The 9739-nt window shown below is 50.2% G+C and overlaps 1 long non-coding RNA gene across 1 annotated transcript; it reads left to right on the plus strand.

Annotated features, from left to right (window-relative positions):
* The first annotated feature begins 4475 nt into the window (after positions 1 to 4475).
* LOC144322948 (uncharacterized) lies at positions 4476 to 6499 on the plus strand. Its single transcript, XR_013388531.1, has 3 exons — positions 4476 to 4656; positions 4788 to 5327; positions 6464 to 6499. It is a non-coding gene; the product is annotated as an uncharacterized LOC144322948 (long non-coding RNA).
* The last annotated feature ends 3240 nt before the right edge of the window (positions 6500 to 9739 follow it).

The following is a 9739-nucleotide window of genomic DNA, read 5'->3' on the forward strand; positions in this document are numbered from 1 at the left end:
AGCCCAAGAATTGTAACGTCTTGACCAGCATCAGGTATTAGAACTATGAGAATGTTGGGAAAAAAAAAAAAAAAAAAAGAACTATGAGAAGATAAATTGAGGCCTATTAAAATTTTTAAGAGTTTGAGCAAAAATCGATCTGAATCAGACAGTGCCAAATCGGAAATGTCTAGGAGCGCTCCACCCACAGGGGCCAGGGCAAAGAATTTTACAGAGAAGATGTAGATACAAAGCCAAGAAATTACTCGACTGGCTATAGGCAAAGGGTTTGGCTTATTTGGGAAACCCTAGTTGGCTGTTTGTGATTAGTTGTTCTTAGGGTTCAATTTCTTAACCTTCAGGGATTTACAGGCTAGGGATTTGGTTTGCTTATGTATGTAGGCTACTAAGGCATTAGAGCCACTCAGTCAAATGGCCTCCTTGTCTATTGTTTAATTAATTTAACCAAACAAATGTAGCAGCCAATGGTGATGAGTTTATAGAGTGGAGCTCAGACCCAGAAACATGCCCCACAGACCTATCGGCCAAAACACGACTCCCCAAAGGGCCTCATTCAAGATGTATTAGAATCCTCTGTGCAGTTGACAAGAGCAAGCAGAGTCAGCTACAATAGCCAAACTGAATCCATTACCCCTCATTATGACTTACCTTGAAATGGTAAATTTTCCTTTATTTAGATATTAAGGTTCCACATGGTTGGAATTCAGCAGTAGGGAGTTAGCTTTGAAAAACCCGGAATTGCTGGTCATATCCAAAAAAAAAAAAAAAAATCTAAAAAGTAAATCTTTTTATTTGGGCTTCTGTCTGTTTAAAGATAATACAAATACGCTCATGACTGGAAGCACGCACTCTTCTCCATAGACTTCATTGCTGAAAATAGAAAAGTTTAATTTGATGGCATTTCCACCTAACTCATGCATCAGGTTTTTATTGAGCAACTATTACGTCTCAGGCACTGCTGTAGGTACTAAAAAACAGCAGTGGGAAAAAGAATGACAAAGAAGTCCCTGCCTTCAGAAAGTATACTTTGTGGAGGGTACACGTTGTGGAGGGTGACTAAAGGAAAACAAGGAAGTCAGATATATAAGGCGACAAGGAGCTCTTCAGATACAGTGGTCAGGGAAGGCCTTCGCCAAGAAGGCAACGTTTAGCAAAGACGGCAGGGAGATGAGGACTTTCTAGGGGAAGAACATTCTAGGCAAAGGACCCAAGACACACAGAGGCTCTGAGGTAGGGCCTGTGTGGTGTGTTTGGGGGAAGAGCGAGAGGACCAGTGTGGCTGGAGCAAAGTGGACAGGGCTGGGTAACACACGAGCAGAGCGTAGAGACATGAGGGTGAGGAGAGGGCACGGGAGTCATACAGGAGCTGTTGGCTCCTCTAAGGAAGTTGGCTTTTGCCCTGACTGATGGCAAACTTGGGGAGTTCTGAGCCCAGGAGGGACACGATCTTACTTACCTTTTCAAGACATCAGTATGGAAACTACGTTGAGAATAGACTAAAGGGGGTGGGGGGCAGAGGAGACCAGGTAAGAGGCTGCTGCTGTGTTTCAGGGGCGAGAAGGATCGGTGGCCCCGCTGGTATCAGTGGCGATGGTGAGAGCGGGTGGATTCCATATCTTTGGGGATGTATGTCCAACAGGACCTGCAGGCGGGTGGGATCTGAGGTGTAAGAGCAAGGGAGAGATCAAAAACGACTCTCAGGTTTCTGGCCTGAGCAGCTGAGAGGCTGGAGTTGCCTTTTGTGAGACACTGGGGAGGGAGCACACTGGGATGGATGGGTTTGGAGAGATGGGATCAGACGTGCAAGACCAGACGCATCAAGTTCCAGATCCTCATTTGTTAGCTGTCTAACCAGCAACGTTGAGCGAGCAGTTTGCTTTAGGATTCTTCTGGGTCCCGAATGCATGCCTCGCGGCTAGGTGCTCCCGCAGCACCCAGATGCACCTGCATGACTCCCTTGGTGGAACCGGGCTGATGACCCTCCCTAAGAGGCAGTAGGCATGTCACTTGCATGCTCACAATGGGTAGAGGATCCCAAAGTAGAGCCCCCTGCAGCAGCTGCCGCAGGCCCCCGAGGGCAAACAGGGCAGGGCTACTGTCCCACGTCTCCAGGAGGCAGGGGTTCTGAGGCTCCACGCTCTTTGGTACCAAATCTCAACTGGTTTGATTCTCGGGCACGAGGGAAGCCGTGTTTCTTATGCCAGGAGGTGTGGTTTTGCACAAGGCAAGCTCGAAAGGCCTCAGCGTGAAACCCAAATGGGGGCTCGACCCCTGTTGGGCAGGGCGGTGGTGCGGGGACAGGGAGCAGGAGGAGAGGAAATGGGAGGAAAAGAGGGGTCGATCCGGGACGGCAAAGGGCAGCGGGGAAACCTCAGGGGATGCAAAACCCAAAGTAGGGGTTAGAGACCCACGTGCCTGTTACAGACGCTAGGTAAGGGCGATGGGTAGAGCCGGGCTGGGGCTCTAACAGGAGGTGGTGGGTCTGCGGTGAGGAGCCGGAGGGGTTTCCTCCCAGAGAGAATGTGGGGAGAGGGCCCGCAGGACGGGGCCCGCAGGACGGGGCCTTATTTCCAGGAAAGCCCAGAGTCTAGATGTTTCTATGAGACCTCCCGATTTTGAAATGTTGACGTTTAAGTTCACATCTTTCAACAAGCACCGCGTAAGCCAAACCAAACTGCAAACTGCCCTCAGTCTTTAGACCACCTTGCAACTTCTAGCATTGCCATTTGCATTCCAATGGTTTTAATTATTGATTAAATGAAGCCATTACACTCAAGGTAGTTCTAGCAATTATTTCTCCCACACAGGAAAAACCATTTTTTTAATATGACCTGAAGTTTCTGTTTCAATACAAAGTCCTCCTCTTCAAATACAGACGATCAAAAACGATGTAATAATACCAAATAATCCCTGACCTTTTCAGAACTTTTAAAAATGAAAGTGATGGGCTTTTGTGATGGTTTTCGCAGAAGTCTTCTCAAATTAAAATCGTCTCCATATGATAAAGTTGCCCAAGGATGATGTTGAATGAGGCAGAGTCATGCTCTGCTGCTTCCAAAATAGGTTGACATTTTACGAGATTCTCCTGGAATTCTTTTTTTAAGGATATTCGGCTTCAGAAATTATATAGGGTTGATGGGAAAGAACTAGTTCTGGCTGGAAAGAACAAGTGGAAGGAGAGATTTCCATTATGATTAAGGCTGGTCTTCACAGATTTTCTTCGTAAGTCATTTGCCTCCATCATTCTATGTAGGAATCTTCCTTGAAAAAGCAAGAAACACTGGATGATTGAATAGATTTGGGTGATGCTTCAACTCCATTTGTTCAGATCCTGTGATGGCCTCTATGCTAGGACAGTCTAAGCTGGCTGCCAGAGCCTTGTTGGGGGGTGCTGTGATTTGAGGTGGGGGGGCGTCTGGGAAGGGTTCCGCCTTCCTGAAAACTTTCCTAAGAGACTCTTGCCTTATAGTGGCTTCATTCCTACTCATACAAATAGATTTGAGGGAAGGCATTTATTTATTTATTTATTTATTTATTTATTCATTCATTCATTCATTCACTTATTCATTTATTTATAATCAAGAGGAGCAGATTGATTGATTGATTGATTGATTGACAATTGAGAGGAACAGATAACCCCAGAGTGGTGAACTCCCTTCAAATTCTCACCTGCTAGGGATCCCTGGGTGGCGCAGCCGTTTAGCGCCTGCCTTTGGCCCAGGGCACAATCCTGGAGATCCGAGATCGAATCCCACGTCGGGCTCCCTGCATAGAGCCTGCTTCTCTCTCTGTCTCTCTGTGTGTGTGTGTGTGTGTGTGTGTGTGTCTATCATGAATAAATAAATAAAATCTTTAAAAAAAAATTCTACCTGCTAACACCTTAGGTGGGAGAGTGACTTCTTCTCTCCTACCCGCCCCCCCCCCACCCCGCCAGCCATGGAGGCAACGAGCTGAGAGAAAAGCAAGACCACAAAGTCAAGGCCGAGCTCCAGACTCTGGCAGGGGCAGGGTCTGGAGGAGTGAGTGTGTCCATAAGCTGGGCCTCATGCTGGCTGCGGCTCGCGAGCGACAGATCAAAGTCTCCTCAGGCTTCTGTTGGGAGATGAAGACAAAATCAACTATTGCTTGAGACAGAAAGAAAAAGTGACGTAGCATTTAGAGAGCGGGCTGACCACTTCAGTCACCTTCACCCACCCTCCCGTTTTAGGGAGAATCCCAAGTCCTTTCGGGAAAACTTCTAATGACGAGGGGCAAAGAACGAGGCTGGAAGAGCTCTGGTTGGAGGGAAAGCTGACAGACCAACGTAGCTTGTCACTGGCCCAGACGGTCCCATCCTACTCGGCAAACTTTGGAGAGACCTGCTGACCGCAGGGCGAGGAGGGCTAGACCTGAGGTGGGGAGCTGCCGGGGGAAAGCCTGGCTCCTGGTCCCAGTAAGCGCGCTGGGGCCCGGCGTGGCGTGGCCCACGGCTGGCCGCGTGGCTGTGACTCCTCTGGCGATTAGCCTTCGCCCTGACTCGCTCCCCACACACAGGCCCTCACACACCTCGCTGCCGGTTGGTGCCACGGGAGCGCCTGTGCCGAAAAGAAGGGTGGGGACAGATGTCTTTCCCTTGCCCACTGCCGTGCCAAGCTAGAGGATATTATTTCTTTTCAGGTGGTCGTCACATGCTTTTATTCTTGCTCCATAATCTGGGGGTTAGGGTATTTCGTCTCTCCCACCACACAACAGCTGTAGATAGAGGAATGTCTTCCTCACGAGATTGTGTCCCTTTTTCATTTCTCAAGGAGGAAAGAAGCTCACCAGGTACCACGGCCCGGACGCCTCTGTTTCTGTCTGAAAGGTCTGAAAGAGGCGGCAACTCGCTGGCGTCGGATAATCTTTCTCTACCAAGTTAGGTCATTGGCCAACAGTCCCCTTCACAACCACGACGGTGCCCGGCTGAGTCCCGTCAGAGACACGTCATTCCGGACGTCAGGTTCACACATTTGAGGGATCATTTCTTTGCATAAATTCCCTGGATCTTGCTGCTGCTGCTTCTTGTTCTTCTTTTCCTTCCCCAGATGCCGCCTTAATAGCTCAGCCGTTAGAGGAAGCAGTTCTGTTCCGCGGAGGTGGGCGCGGACGGTAAAGGCAACACAAGGGCTGAGGGGGGGCCACGGCGCCATGGAAACAGACAGGAGAGCAAATGAGGAAGAGACCCTCGCTTCTGCTCGGGTTGGGCACGTTGATGTCAGGACTTCTGTGGAGATTCCTCTTCCTTTCCAGTCTGCAGCCTTGGGGGGAATGCAGGAGTAGACGACAGAGGCAGAGGACAGCACTGTCAGGTCAGATGGGGCCGCCAGGGTGCCCGCCCCAAGAGGGCGTCCCCGAGTCCATATCCGTTTAGGGCCCCGTTTCTCACCGGTCACGTAACCCTGCACACCCTCCAATGTCCTCCCCTCGAAAATGGGAGACTGGCACCCCGGCCTGGTGGCTCTGGCTGAGGCCTGAGGGCCCGGCGCAGCAGAGCAGCCCGGGCTGGAGCGCGTGTGCGGTGGGGAGGCCGAGAGACGAGGCTAAGGGGGCAGGAGAGAGGGGGGAGGGGCAGGGGGGGAGCCCGGCCAGAGGGGAGCATCCAGCTGTGGGCAGGCCCAGCCGACTTGGAGGCGCAGGCCGAGCGGTCGGGGGGCCTGCACCCAGCACCCTGGCCCTACCTCTGCATGGTGTTTCCTCCCCTTGCCTCACGCTTAGCCGCACCCCCAACCTGCCAGCGCCCCGCCTTCCTCTGGAAATTTCTCGGGCCTCTCCTCTAGGGCCCTTCTCTCTCCCTGCCCTCCTTTCCTCCTCTTCATTCTTGCCAGGCCTCTGCCGTGGTTTGGTTCTCTTCTGCCCTCGGGGCAACTAGTGCTGTCTGTAGCCTGCCAGCTGCTCTATTATTTATTTTATATATTTTGGGGTTCCTTCCCATATTTTACATATTTTGGGGTTCCTTCCCAGTCAGGAGAAAACTCTTTTTTCTTTCCCCAAAAAAGCAATCCTCTTTTTACTGACCCCCTGGATACACTCTTTCTTTTTCCTTTCCTTTTTTTTTTTTCTTTTTTTTCTATTTGGACACACTCCTTCCTAATCTCTCTTTACCCATCGATACCTTCATTACCTGCCCACCAGTAGTTATTACTTCTTGGGGCATTTTTATGTTTTGTGCCAGCGGGAGATGCCGGCCAAGGGCCATGCACCTGCGCAGGTGCTGAACGCTCGCACTTGCTTACAGGCCTTTAGGTTTCCTGTGTTTTAAAACCTTCATCGGAGAACATGACTTGTAAACAGCACGCTTGTCCAATACCATCTGAGGAGAAATACCTGACAAGTGCCACGGCTTGTCAAAGCTCCCTTGAAATATAAAAGTCCCAAAACCATTTAACCATTTAACCCTTACTCAAATTATTCGATCACCAAAAACAATTTCTCTTACTTTTTCCAGGCTAATTGAAAACAAAACAACAACAACAATAAAGTGAGTTGGGGGCTTAGATTATCCAGGGATGGTTTATATGATCTTAAGGAGCAAGCCCATTGTTGACCCATTTAACCTCAATAAGAGTGTAACTGTGCATAAATGTATAATTTTTTTAAAGATTTTATTTATTTATTCATGAGAGACACACAGAGAGAGAGAGAGAGAGAGAGAGGCAGAGACACAGGCAGAGGGAGAAGCAGGCTCCATGCAGGGAGCCCGACATGAGACTTGATCCCAGGACCCCAGGATGACACCCTGGGCCAAAGGCAGGCGCTAAACCTCTGAGTCACCCAGGGATCCCCAATAAATGTATAATTTAGTGAAAAGCAGTTCCCCAGGGATCCAGGGTGGTCTAGACGGGGTAGCGAGGTAGGTGGAGGGCACCCATGTCTATTGCCATAGGCTCCTTGACGTTTCCATCTGCTTAAGGCAAGGGGGCTATTTGCTACAGCAGGATAAACGTGAAATCAATTGACTTGTGTTTGGATTTTTTGAACCCAGTAAACTTAACTCTTTTAACTGGTTTTTTGATAAAGGCCAGACTCAAACCATTCTCAGAAATGTCGGAATAGGAATTTGTCCCCCAAAGTCCTAAGACATCAAAGCTTGATCATTGTGTGGCATGGAGTTTCAGGGATTACTCATGCCCTCATCTCTGAAATTAAGGCAATTTTATAATAATTTGGTTTGGAAGACGTAGAAGAAATTGTTAGAAGTCAACAAACCTGGCTTCTGACCCTAATGCAGGTCCTCTCCCCCTACCTGTGCCTCCGGACGTGCTATGTTGTTCCTCCCGTCTCACTGTCCCCACCTGTGAAGTAGGTTTGCCTCGGATACTGGGTTCCTGAGGATGACCACAGCTGAATGACCATAGAAACATGAAAGGCTTCTCTGAGAAGTTTATTTTGAGATGTTATTGAGGGTTTATTTTGTGACATGAAATGTTAATGAGATTGAGATGGTGGTGGTGATGGCGATGGGGTCAAATCTCTGCTTGGTTAAAAGCTGTAACCACGCAGAGTCTCCAGCCAGAGAACCTGCCTCCTCGTGTCTTAGCTGTGTGACCTTGGACAAGTTAATTGACCTCTCGGAGCTTCAGTTTCCTCAGCTCTAAAACGGAACCAATAACAGTACCTTCCACGCAGATGGTTGTGAAAATTCTATTACTTCACAGAGGCTATGATAGTGAGGATACTCGGGCAGCTCAGGTGTCACCAGCGGCATCATTACTCTTCGAGAAGGTCTCTAGCCTTAGACTCTGTGCTGCCTTCTTTCCATCTAACTTGAGGTCTTAGAAGCCCCCAGAACTGCAGTCAGTTTAGCATGTTTGGCTGACTGTGATGAGCAGGACTATCCTGAACCAGACTCTTCTGCATTTGCCCTATAACAGACCTATATCCAAGGGGGGACAAGAGTTGTATCCCCAGACTCGCTCTACAGAGGCCTGGAGTGAGAGGCTCCAAAGACGCCAGACCTGCAAGGTGTAGGGGACCTCAACGCCCAGGGCTGCCTAGTGAACAGGGGCATGGATCATTCCAGATCCTGTCGGTGTGTCTCTTCTCCTTCCTCCAAGACAACGAAGGGAAGAGGGGGACGTCTTCAGATTTTTGCATTTTCTTTTAATGAGAGGTACCCCTTTGTCTGAATCTAAACAGTCTGTACCCAACCTTAGGGCATCGATCCTCACAATAAATGAGACCCTGGCCCATAAAACGGGGCTCTGGAACACGCTGTCTGTTCCTCCTTCATGACAACTCATCCTCCCTGAGTGAACGCTACATCCTGTCTGCGGGACGCTGGGAAGGGATCTTTCTGGATTCCGAGTTTCCCTGTCTTGTTATCTCACAATTATGTCTCCCTTGAACTGATCATCTTAATAAGCTTTGTTGCAAAATGCCTGGATAAGCAGCTCGAGGAATTCTGGATGCTTCTGAGGCCCAAGGGTAGTGAGGAAAACATCTGGTGCTTCCATCACTTCCGGCCTCTCCTTACTTCAAAGGCCCCCCTCCCCTGGGCTCCAGGGAGAGCATCCAAATGACCAGTATCTGCCCCTGCCTCCCAGTGCCCCCCTCAGCTCCTTCTGGAAGCCACCTCCGAACTGGGCATTTCTGTTGTTGCCCCCTCCCCACTCTTGTCTTTCTGGGGGCACTGCAGCCAAATCGATCACATTCCTTCCTAAGCACTTGTCTCAGGTCAACTCATGCCTCAGAAATCTCTAGTGGCCTTGGTTTCCCTCCTGGCCAAGTGGAAACTCCTCCCTCTGGCATTGGTTGCTATCGGTGACCCGGATGGGCCGCTGCCCTACCCACCACGCCTGTTCCCCGGGCTTCCTCCTCAGCTCTGCAGAGTCCCTGCCTTCGCTCGCAAGGTCTGCTTGCTCCTTTTCTGAGGCCCAGGGCAGGTTGTGCCTTTGCCAGTAATCCCACTCTGATTCCTCCCACGGGCACAGATCCTCCCAGCCCTCTAGAGTTCTGGGACATTTAGATCCCACGACCTATCCTACAGAGGACACAGAGAGTTTAATGAAAGGACTACGTTCAGGAGTGTGGATAGGGCGAAGGGAAAATCCAGCCCGTAGAGCCAGCCACAGCAAGAAACCCTGGGCGCCTCCAGGCTTGAAGGGGCAGGGGGACTGAGGAGTGTCCAAGTCCCCAAGTCCCTTGGGGACTAGCTGTTGCCGTAGGAAAGTGCTCCCGACATGAGCTGAGGCCTTTACTCAAGGGCCATGGCCAATCTGAGGTGAGCTGGCTTGGGGCGAGCCAGGGAGATGAACAGCCTGACCCTATTGTCTCTTTATTGCCCTTGGTCTCTTGCCAGGACCTTCCAATGGTAAACCCAACCAGAAGCTAATGGGCGAGGGCACCCCTTGACGCCTCTGTAAAGCCCCCTGTGGTACAGAATGGGGTGGAAGGCTGGATCCGAGGGAGAAATGGAAAATAGGGGGCACAGGCTCTTTACTGTGTGGCCCAAATGTTTCCTGGAGTGTGAGCTTTCTCCCAAGCTAGGCTGGAATCCCTTGGAAGTAGGTTTGTGTGGGGCTTTTACTGTCCACAGTGCCTAGTATGCTGTCAATTAGAAAAGGTGTAAAAATTCATATACGTTGAAGATTGTAAAATAAGGGGGATTCCTGGGTGGCTCAGCGGTTTAACGCCTGCCTTGGGCCCAGGGCGTGATCCTGGGGTCCTGGGATCGAGTCCTGCATCGGGCTCCCTGCATGGGGCCTGCTTCTCCCTCTGCCTG

The sequence above is a fragment of the Canis aureus genome, chromosome 11 (assembly GCF_053574225.1).
Source record: "Canis aureus isolate CA01 chromosome 11, VMU_Caureus_v.1.0, whole genome shotgun sequence".
Lineage (NCBI taxonomy): Eukaryota > Metazoa > Chordata > Mammalia > Carnivora > Canidae > Canis > Canis aureus.